This window comes from Cetorhinus maximus, chromosome 8 (assembly GCF_964194155.1).
Source record: "Cetorhinus maximus chromosome 8, sCetMax3.hap1.1, whole genome shotgun sequence".
Classification (NCBI taxonomy): domain Eukaryota; kingdom Metazoa; phylum Chordata; class Chondrichthyes; order Lamniformes; family Cetorhinidae; genus Cetorhinus; species Cetorhinus maximus.
The window spans coordinates 10926621-10938907 of NC_135886.1; positions in this window are offsets into that span (position 1 = coordinate 10926621).

The window sequence follows — 12287 nt, forward strand, 5'->3', positions numbered from 1 at the left end:
TGGCCAGTCTGTTTTGAGGAGCATCTTAAAGGAAGAAAGGTAGATAGAGAGGCAGAAAGGTTTAGGGAGGGGATTCCAGAGCTTAGGGTCTTGGTAGCTGAAGGCCTGGCTAACAATAATGGAGAAATTAAAATCGGGGATGCTCAAGGGACCAGAATTAGATGAGCTCTAGGGCTTCAGGGGGTTGTGGGGCTGGAGGAGGTCACAGAGATTGAAAGGGGTGAGGGCAGGGAGGGACTTGAAAACAAGAATGAGAAGAACATGTTAAGAATTTCAAAATCAAGGCATTGCTTAACCGAGTGTCAAGCCAGTTCAGTGAGCAGAGGAATAATGGTGAATGGTGCGAGTACGGACGTGGGCAGCAGAGTTTTGCATGACCTCAATTTTACAGAGAGTAGAATGTAGGAGATCAGTCAAAAATGCAAAAGAATAAAAGGCTTGTTTCTGTTTCAAAAGAGTTCATGCATATTATCTGACCCCCTTCTCGGGATTCTGAAACATCTCAAGCAAAGTGTTGTTTGAAGTGACAGTGGTCAGGCAGGTGACTCTCCACTGGTGGTAATGAGATGAAGAAGTGTTTAATCTGTTTTGATGGTATGGATTTAGAGAAGAATGCTGCACAGGACAGGAAAATATCCTGTTTTTTTTTTCAAATATAGCCAATGAATCTTCAGTGATCATTTAAACAGGCACTGATGAAGGGTCATACGGACTCGAAACGTCAACTGTATTCCTCTCTGCAGATGCTGTCAGACCTGCTGAGTTTTTCCAGGTGTTTTTGCTTTTGCACCACATTTTAACATCTTTTCCAAAGGACAAACATCTTTAAAGTGGAAGAAAATATCAAGGGGGAACTTTACCAGGGTCTAGGGATAGTGTTACAATCTCAAAAATGTAAAACTTATGAATGAAGAGTGCAATGAAGCAATATGCTTTGTTAAAACAGAAAATATGATGATACTATCAGGAGAATTAGCTGGCAGGAGTTACTGGCCAGACTTGTACCCACACACTATGGGTTCCACAGCCAGAACCAAATGTGGATCCCAAGCTTGTGTTGGTGAATGATGGTACTGCGGAGGGTGATTTTACTGGCAATAGTCAATTAAGAGGCCATCATTGAGACTTCTGTCTATTAAGGATGGCGGACAGCCTCTCCAAGCTGCTAGCCCAATCAGTAGGCTGGCAATTCAGCAACCTGAGCAGCGACACCAATAGAAGCGGCCACTGCTGAGGCTGCAAGGGTAAGGAGAGGCACCCTTGAAGTGCCGGGAGAAAATGTTCTTAGTGTACCAATCAGAGAGTCTTCCTTCTCAATGCCTTCCCCGCCATTTGACTAGCGCTCCTGTCCATCAGCCCATTTCCAGAGGACTGATAAAACCCTGATCACGGATTCCTGGGGGTCTGAATGTAATTAGAAATGATAGCACTCTGAATGCAATTTAGTTGACTGAGTGAGTCTAAAGCCAACCATTGTGGTGTGGTTTGGAGCAACAATATTAGGGCAGCCCAAACAAGTAAAGATTTCCCTTTTCTCAAAAGTTAGGCAGTCAATAAGAAATATTTGCAATGTTTCTTATTTGAGTCCCACCTCAAGACTTGAGTTTATAATCTGCGCTGACACTACAGTGTGGTGCTGAGGAAATGCTGTACTCTCAAGATGTTTGTCCTTTGGATAAGATGTTAAAATGGGGTGTCTGTTTAAATGGTCACTGAAGATTCATTGGCTATATTTGGAAAAAAACACAGGATATTTTCCTGGTGTCCTGTCCAGCATTCTTCCCTAAATCCATACCATCAAAACAGATTAAACACTCCTTCATCTCACTACCACCAGTCACTTGCCTGACCACTGTCACTTCAAACAACAAGTAACTCACTTTGCTCGAGGTGCTTCAGGATCCCGAGAAGGGAGTCAGATAATATGCATGAACTCTTTTGAAGCAGAAACAAGCCCTTTATCCTTATTCATTCTTGACTGATCTCCTGAGAACATTTTTTTTAAAAAACTGTAACAATTAATGAGCATTAGTTTGTTTTTCAGTCTCTTATAATTGCAGATGGAAGATGGGAGATGGTGCTGCATTAGCAATATCACTGGACTAGTAATCCAAAGGCCCAGGCTAATGCTCTGGGGGCAGGGGTTCAAATCCTATTTTAGCAGCTGGTGGAATTTAAGTTCAATTTTTTTTAAAATCAGGAGTTGAAAGTTAGTCGCAGTAATGGTGACCATGAAACTATCGTTGATTGACATAAAATCCCATCTGGCTCACTAATGTCCTTTAGGGAAGGAAACCCTGACCAAGTCTGGCCTACATGTGACTTCAGACCCACAACAATGTGGTTGACTCTTAACTGCCCTCTGAAATGGCCTAGCAAGTGGTCCAGGGCAATTAACGATGGGCAACAAGTGTTGGCCTTGCCAGTGATGCACACATCCCATGAAAGAATAAAGAAAAAAACGTGTTATCGAGGGATTGTCCGTGATTTCCCAGCACGTTTTGTAAACTCTTTTCTCTGCAATGTGAGATGAGTTGAACTTGAAGAATTATTAAAACCCAGTCCTGCTTAGAGGAGAAAAAAAACCTAGACAAAGTAGTGTTTTAATGAGCTCATCTATAAAAAGAAATATAATAGGAATAATTAAACGATAGATTTGGAGATGATACATCAGTATAATTAAAAGATCGATCTAATTAAGAGAGTAATGCAGTCTCCTGACAACACTTCTTACCATAATCACTCTCGGATATCTTCTCTTTGGATTTATGGAAAAATTCATTTTATTTTGATTTAATAGTGTGACGTTCAGGGGCAGAATGAAAGTGGGCACCATTGAGACTGTTGTCAATGTTAAATGTTCATTGTTAGTTGTTAAAAACCATTTTTTAAGGGGCAGGATAAAAACGTGTTACATGACATTTATAGCACAGAAGCAGGCCTTCAGCCCAACTGATCCATGCCCATGTTTATACTCCACATGAGCCTCATCCAACTATCTTTATCTCACCCTTTCAGCATAAACTTCTATTCCTTTCTGCCACGTGTACCTATCCAGCTTTCCTTTCAATGTATCTACGCTATTCACCTCAACCGTTCCATATGGTAGATTGTTCCACATTCTAACCACTTTCTGGGAAAAGAAGCTTCTCTTGAATTTTCAATTGGATTCATTGGTGTCTTAGATTTGTGGCCTCTAGTTTTGGTCCCACTCACTCAAACATTTTCTCTACCCTTTCAACTCCTTTCATGAAGACCTCCATCAGGTCACCCCTTAGCCTCCTCTTTCCCAAAGTCTGTTCAATCTTTCCTGATAGTTATAACCTCTCAATTCTGCTATCATTAGACTCAACAAGCCTGGCTCTTTCTAACAGGTGAACCTCAACCAACTCTCCGCCTTCTTACCATATCAGTCCCTCTCCTCTCCCTACAGAAACACCATCTTAAGTCCCAAAGGAGGATAGGAAGCTGGGAGGAGTGGTCGGGTTTGATGGGGTAATTCCAGACTGTGGGGCTTAGGCCTGAAGCAGGAGTAAGGGGGGGATGGGAAGGAGATGCTCAGGAAGTTGGAGCCAGGGGAATGGGGAGTTCAGTGATGGGTAAAGGGGGAGTTGGTTGAGGGGGTTATAAAGATAGGGAGCAGGCAAGTCCATGGAGAGATTTAAAGATGAGTGAAAATTTTAAAATTAAAAACACTTCTAACTGTATCTTGAACTCACCAGACTGTCACGGCTTCAATTGTCAGGTAACCATATTAACAGGTCTGTTACAATATTGTTGAGGAAATTCTACTTATTGTTCCTTCTTAATCCTAATTTCCTCACTTTGTACTTGTATCTCTTGACATTTTCTCTATCGTGAATGATCTATAAGGATCAGTTTTGTCAATCACTCCATAATTGTAAAAGTGTCAACTAGGCCCCTTCAAAGTCTCCTTTATTCCCTAAAGTTTAGTAAGCCTAATTTTCTTAAATCATTCCTCACAAATTCCTGGTATCTGGACTAATTCTTATACCTCTCCATTATGCCTTCTCACAATTAATATCTTCTTCTCTCAGGGGTGTCCGTTGCACAATAATGAAAAAGCTAATCAAGGCCCAAAAGATCCTCAAGTGTTCCACAGATAATGTCATTGATATTGTTCACTGTGTTCTTAGTCTTCTCATTTTATTCTTTGATATATCACGCTTTAAACTGCAAATTCAAAATTTTTATGACAATAGTTTCCATAATCTACTTGTCCATTGACGCCAGCAAGGGATAGTTACTAAATTAAAGGTGGCATTTGAACAGTACAAACCAATACTCATGGATAATGATTTTCCTCGATTTTGACATTGGCCGCAAATAGTCAACTTAAGTCAAGGCACCCAACTGGGCCTGAGCACGATTCTACTGTGATCCATAAATCAATGAAAATAAATATTATAATGCTTTTTTAACAATATTTACATGTGAATTATTTACGTTTTAGATTGGTGTTCTCTTTATGCAATTCAATTCCATAATATCTCTCAAGCTCACATCAGCTGAAGATGGCTGTGTGTGAAGGTTAAGGTCACATCAATTTACTTGTTTACATGGGCCTGGTGCTATCTCTGTTTCAAGGCATCTACATTCAAGCTGCTAATTGCCAACCCCTCAGTAGCTTGTGTAGGCACTGTGCAATAGAGGCTAGAAAGGTCCCAAGTTTGGCCCCTGTTCTATGCTGCATTTGCTGAGTGAGAATTGGCTCACTAAAAAGCGTGGGTAAGGAAAGCAGCTAGCGAGTGGCGGAAATATCAGTCAGGGTTCTTGTAATTACTGCTCATCGAGCCTGAAGTAAAGTGCCCTTGACAGCGAAGGGTGCAAGGAGAACAGGACAATGCTTATCTGTGATGCTTCTCACAGTTTAATTGACTGCCTATCCACTGCTGGTACATTCTTGTAGATGGAGTTATGCTCCAGTGAGATTCAGTGCCTTTAAGAGGGGAAAACACAAAATCAAAAAGGAAAACAAAAGCTCACATTACTTATCTGGAGCAATTTAAGGACCAACAACATTGACTCTTTTTTTATCTGAACACACTTCCTTAAGCTTTGATTAGCAGCTCGGAACAATAAATTGAGTTTTATCCATTTTGGAAATTCTGAGAGATGGGCAGTAGAAATATTTAAGGTCAATGTAGATCAGATTTAAGCTTCTCCTCGCAAAACAATCTGGACACCAACAGAGCACATTGAAGGGATTTTGAGAAACACTGCAGTAAGGTTTGTGAATGAGCAGTGTGACAGCTGCCATAGATTATTAACCTGAGGAAATGAGCCAGAGATGGGAAGGAGAGAGGATGATAAATGCTATTGACTGGGTAAACCATAATTTTTGTTAAGCGGAGGGGAGCGGACACTGGTGCTGGAAAGATAATGGGCAGAATTTTCCCAGATTTGCACTAAGTGCGGTAGCGGGTGGGTAAAACAACGGTTTTCACACCGTATCGTCCCAAACCCACCGTGTTATTTATTCCCGGGAAACACGTCGATTCCATGGCGAGCGGGCTCTCATTCACCCGCCCGGGCAACACCCCATCGCTACATCATGTTGGGCGCCATATTAAAAGTCCAGCCGCAAACGCACATCTCAGTGTCTCCAGACCGCCACTGCTGCACAGAAAACATGACCCTGAAACTAAAGAGGACTGCTGCTCCCCAGGTTCAGCGACATGTCCCTCGAGCACCTTTTGGATGCTTTGGAGGCCTGCCGGGATGTCCTCTACCCCTGCTCTGGCCACAGGATGGGCAGCAACAGCAAAAACCCAGCTTGGGAGGCGGCGATGGCAGCGGTGGTCAGTGCCAACGCCCTGCAAAAGAGGACTGCCACCCAGTGCCGGAAGAGGATGAATGATCTCCTCCGTTCCGCCAGGGTAAGTCACTCTTCTCATCGCTCTCAACTCTCACACTCACAAACCCATCAAATATCTACAGGGCCCTCACTCGCTGCCAGTGCAAGGGACATCACCATTCACTCTCTTACACTCACTGTCATTGTCCTCATCCCATCCATGGAACCACTCACCACTCACACAGGCCAGGCATTTCTAACATCTGGCCTGTCAGGCGTCCTGCTTATACTATCTCCATCTCTATTCATGCAGGACAAGTTGGCACACAACAAGAGGGAGAGGTCGCTGACCGGTGGCGGAATGCCCGAAATCAAGGTTCTCATGGAAAACCGAGCCATGCAGCTGGCCGGCGAGGATGTGGACCGGTCCTGTGCTGAGGGTGAGGTCGGCGCTGCTCTACCAAATGAGGGTCCAGCAGTGCAGCATCCATCAGACAACCATGCTGTGAGTGATGTGTCCTGTATCCCAGGCCACTGCCATACACTAATTATCTCCCCTTGCTTCCGCAGGCACATCTGCCAAACAGCCGACAGAGTCCATGACCCAGGGCCTCCAATCAAGTCCCGAAGAAACCTCTGAAGAGGAATCTGGAGGCACCATCCCTGAAGTCCCATCACAACGCCCACCCATACCCTCCACCAGCGCAGAGACACACACCTCGGTGGGACCTAGCTTTAGAGTAGCCCCGGGATCACAATCTGGTGAGCACATCGCACTGTCTGATCCACAGCAGGTGGAGGCAGGGACTTCCCTGGTGTCCGGCACTCGGAGGACTGCTGGAGGCCAGAAATTTGCTGAGTCCGAGTCAGATGAGGAGCCTCTGGACTCAGTCATGTCACAGTTCCTGGAGCTGCAAAGGCAATCTTGGGAACATCAGGAAGGGATGTCCATTGCATTCCTCAGGTTGCAAGGCACAATGGAGGAGTCCATCTGCCTTCAGTCTGAGGTCATAGTGCCGGCATGTCAATGCACCGAGGTCAACACCGGTAGGATGGCGGCTGCCATGGAGACTTGGGTCCAGGACTTTGCTCCTGCACTGCTTGCATGGGCTCAGCTCCATCGCTGCTGCCATAGTTGGCCTCCAACAGTGTGTATGTGAGAGGGGTACGGGGCAGCTCGATCTCACTCTAGTTACCTCTGCTCCTCAAGGAGTCAGCCTGGGGCCCTCGGGCACCCATAGGGAGGAGGATCAGCAGGTGCACACTCTGGGCCCATCCATCCAGGTGACTCCGAGAGTGTCCGGCCCATCCGACTCTCCTTTCCCTGTGACCTCAGCAGCTCCAGCTCCACAGCCCGAGGAGGGTGCCACTGACACAGAGCAGGACTCTAAAAGCAGGCCGGGGTCCTCCAAGTCTCAGCCCTTCAGAGGACGCCTGCCAAGGTCATCACAGACAGGGCGTATCAGTCAGCAGGCTGCCTCCACCTCCGCTGTGGATGTCCGGGGAGCACCAAGACATAGCAGCAGGGTTAGGACAGTTAAGGAGAATTAGTAGCACAGCCTGGGCACGGGTGTTAATCACCAGTACATACTGTTCACTGTTATCAATAAACTCCCAAGAATGTCTCCCTGCCTATGGCTCCTTGTTCTGATGAGCAGTGTTCTTGTCACTCAGATGTGAAACCTTTCTGCACAAGATAAAGGCAGGTGTGTCAGTCCAGGGCCTCTTCCCTGTCCTATGTGCAGCCTTCAGACCAAAGTGATGGCCCGGCCTCACACTCCCTGGACACATTACTGATGCCTGCACCTCAATGGTGCTGGTCATTGCTGCCAGAATGTAGTGGGCAAGAGACACAGAGTTCTGTCATTCTCTCCATGTGCTCTCAGCACCTTTAAGGATGGGCTGGCCCCCATCTCTTCTATGGCCACTGATGCTGTGCTCCAGCTCCTGAAGGGCTCAGGTGCTGAAGGTGGACACAGCATCAGATGCTTCTAAAGTTTCATGGCTGCGTCTCTATGATATGACCCTGATCACAGAGCACAAGCGATCTGTCCTCAGCCAGACAGGAGTCAGACATTCTCAGAGGTTGTGTGAAGATTTATGGAGTGCCCTCACTGCATATTGTCATCATCCTCCTGCAATCGAGTTACTATTGGGGCTTTCACTGTGTCTCCATGACAGGAGCATTCTCAGAGAGGGTATTTGCCCTTCCAGAAGCCAGACTGGAGTCAAATGTTCACAACTACGATGTGAGGATCTATAGAGTCACCTCATTGCACGTCATCAGCCTCCACAAATCTAGCAGCTATGAGCGCCTCTCGAGCACGTCTACCTCATCTGGCCAGTGCAAGGGCCTCATCCCCGTCATCGTCACCTCCAAGGACCCCTTCATCCTCATCCCTGGTGGAGTGATTCTCATCGGACAAGAAGTGCAGCTCCTCCATCTCCTCCTCAGCGAGTTAATCTCCCCATTGCAGCGCCAGGTTTTAAAGGCTACAGCAGATGATGACGATGCGTGACATCCTCTGTGGACTGTATTGCAGGGCTCCACCAGACCGGTCCAGACACTGGAACCTCATCTTCAGCATCCCGATGGTCTGCTCCACCAAGTTGTGAGTTGCCACATGAGCCTCATTATAAGCATCGCTCTGCTGCAGTCTGAGGCCGCCGCACGGGTATCATCAGCCACAGTCTCTGTGGGTAGCCCATGTCCCCAAAGAGCCATCCCTGCAGCCTCCATGGACCCTGGAAGACGTCAGGGATCTATAACTGACTGAGAATGTAGGAGTCATGCACACTCCCTGGAAACCATGCGCAGACCTGCAGGATGTGTTTGTGGTGGTCACACACCAGCTGCACATTCAGCGAATGGAACCCCTTGCGGTTGATGTAGTCCACCGGGTGTTGCGACGGAGATCTGAGTGCCACATGAGTGCAGGCAATCGCACCCTGCACCCGTAGGAAACCCGAGATCTGGGCAAATATGATTGCTCTTGCAACCTGGCTGTCCTGGTTGGTCCCGGGTGAAATGCACGAAGTTGTGTGCCCTCGCAAAGATGGCATCTGGTACCTCATGGATGCATTTGTGGGTGGGACTTGTGAGGTCACCTGTGGAGCCCTGAAAGGAGCTGCTGGCATACAAATTAAGCGCTGCGGTCACTTTCATGGCCACTAGCAGTGGATGCCCTCCAGGGCACCCCATGGCGCCAAACCCTGCAGCAGCTGGCAGATGTGACCGACCAGTTCCCTAGACAATCACAGTCTTCGGTGACAATGGTTCTCGGTCACCTGCAGGAATGACAGGCGATGTCTATAGACCCTGGGTGTCACTAGGCACCGGCCTGTGATGGCTCACTGTGGTTCTTGAGTGGCGTGTGCGGGTGCCCCAGACGCACCTTCTTCCAGAGAGTGCTGCTTCTCCCTCTGCAGACAGGAGCATCAGCCACTCTCTCCTCCATGGTCTTCACACTCTGTAGGCCATCAGGCATACAGCTAGTTCACCAGGCTCCATGATCCTGATGTACTCCTCCTGCAGGATGAAAGAGAGAGACGTGTGGTTAGCTTGGGTGTACTAAGAACCTCTCTTGGTTAAGTCTGACGGCCCTTTAATGCATCCTGGAGAGTGCTGGCCACCACTTGGATGGCCAGAGATTAGTGCGCTGCATGGCTGCCCGAAACCCCACCCACCTCCGCCCCACTCCACCCGACCGATTGGCAGAAGCTTTGCCCATTGGACTGCAGGCTGTGCTCTCAGCTCAGGTACAGGCATTCTCCTAACCCACGCTGCAAGGCTGCACTGTTAGCTTGAACCATGGGGGAGACTGGTCCAAACCGGGGTGATGACATTGCAAGGGGCTGTGAGCACCTCCACCAGTGACTGCTCCATGGCCAGGTTTAGCGAGGAGATTGTACAACGTGTGCAGTCCAACTGCTCTGCCGTCCTCTAAAATGCTCATGATTTTGCAGCCTGTGCCGGAGGCAAGGGTGGTTGGGGTGTTGAAAAGCTTTGGAGCATTTGGTGGCACTTTGATGCCTCTGCGTTGCTTGAGTGGGCAGATTCTGCTAGGAGCCCGACTCCAATCATATCAATGTGGCTGCACCCGAACTGTCTCAGTTGCAGAGGAATGGGCACTTTCTACAGGCTTCCCGAATGGCTTCCCTCGCCCACCCTACCCCATACCCCGAATGCTTGTGCTCTATATTGAACAGCAGGCCCTTGGCACCCTCCTCAACAAGTCACCTCAACAGCAGGGCTGCCCTTAACCCTGACCACCCAGCGCCCCTCAAGCTTGAAGTCCAACAGGCAACCCTGGCGAGCACTGCACAACGTTACTGTGTACTCACCTCCGAGTTCCCCTCAAAGTGCAGGCTGCCAAGCGCACCTCGCTTATGTGCTGTTGTGAAACACGGCGGCCTGCTTTCCCGCCGATGTGGACAGGCAATCCAGTGAGGTTCCTGACGTCCAATTTGGGGAAACGCAGCCCGCCGTTGGCAGGCTGAGCACACGATGGTGACCCGCCGTCATAAAACCGATGGTGCCACATTGTCCGCTCAAGCCACCAATTATGCCCAACATTGGCGGGCACGGAATATTCCGCCCAATGAGGCTGAAATTGGTTGCAAGGAGGGTGAGGAACAAGGATGGCAGAAAGAAAGGGAGAATGCAAGGCATTGGTGACACCAGGAGTACAGCTTGTCTTCTTATCTATGCATGGGTATACTACCTCTAGAGTGCAACACAAGTTCACTTGACTGGTTCCTGGGATGAGGGGCTTGTCCTGTGAGGCGAGCTTGAGTGGACCAGGCCTATGTTCCCTGGAGTTTAGAAGAATAAGGTGTGATCTGATTGAAATATCAAAAATTCACGAGGGACTTGACAGGGCAGATGCTGAAAAAATGCTCTCCTCATGGAGGAATCCAGAACAAGAGGTCACAGGGTGGAATTCAATGTAGGCAATGGGGTCTCGCCTGCTGGCTGCAGATATGGAGAGTGCCCACATCACCTCTTTTCTAGAACGTCTTCCGCATTAAATGTCATTCAGGTGCTTGACTGGGCAGACAAGTCTTCCCTGGGATCAAGGACCTTGGGGAAATATGTCCCGTCCACCGAGAGTTGCCGGCCAATCAGAGGCTGACAGTTCTTCATTGCTCAGCAGTGGTGGTGGCTTCTCCTGGTAATGCACCCACCCGGGGTCCAGGATCGCCAAAGGACCCAGGCCACAGGTGAGGGATAGCACAAGGTGGATTATTGGGTGGGGGTTTAGGGTAGGGGGACCAGGGGGTCAGCAGCATGGACCAAGGGATGGCTCTCAGTGGGCTACCCTCTTCCCGATGCCAGGGCCCTCCATCAGGCAATGAGTGCCTTTGAGCAAAGGACACGCTCTGGGAGGCAGCAAGCAAACAAGCCAAGGTTTTGCTTTTCCGGCTCCTGCATGGTGAGCCCCCATTTAAGGGCCTCAATTTGTGGTGAGGCAGAAAGGCTGTCCTGGAGCCTTCCCGCCATGGATTTAATCGGGGAAGAGGCAGGATGTCAATGGGGTTCCCACTTGGCACCCAACTGCCCAATTGATTGCTCCCTCCACCACCAAAGCTTTCTACCATTGGGTTTTTCTTTGCCCCAGGCCTGGGTCTCTTGTACATTGTGTCAGTTTCGAAATGGGGTTGGGGTAGGATCGGAGGCAGATGCGTCCAAAAGTGTTTGGGTTTGTGAGCATGGCTCAAAGGCAACTATCAAAGGTGTCAAAATAAACTGTCAAAGGCAACTGTCAGAAGCAACTGTCAAACATTTCATAATGAATTATCAAGACAACTGTTAAGCTGTCAAGGCATTTAAACCTTCTGCCCTTTAAATCTTTGAAAAAAAGTCTGGAGCATTTAAAAAAAACATGGCTTGCTATGTCACTCTGTCTGTTGACATAAGACTGGGGGCTGCCATTATTAAATTAGTGCTACATGACTAATTTCACAACCCTCCATTAGCACAGTAGGGTGCCTTTCTTTACACAGGTTGATTGATATCTCCAAGTGGTTATAGACTCTTTGAAATGGCACTACGAGTTCCTATGTTTGTTTTTATAAGGGCTTAAGTATTTGAATGAATTGTTTGTTTTCATAAGAATGCAGTTGAAGGAATGTGAATTTATTGACTGGGATTTTAAGATTGAGGGTGATTTTTAAAAAAACAAAGTCTGCAGTAGCCATTAGAACTTTACTTTATTTCATCTCAGCATGAGTCCTGAGGACTGCCAATGGTCGATACTGGGTGAGTTGGCATGGGAGGTGTAAGGGCAAAGGGTGATGGGTGGGGAGCATGGGTTGACATGAGTTGCACTAAGTTGGCTTAGGTGCTATAAAGGGTCATGGGGTGTGTGTCGGTGGCATAAGTTGTCATGGAGGGTATGAGAGCCAGCATGTGGGTAAAGGGATGAGGTGGCATGAGTTGGCATGGGTGGGGCATGGGGAGCCTGTG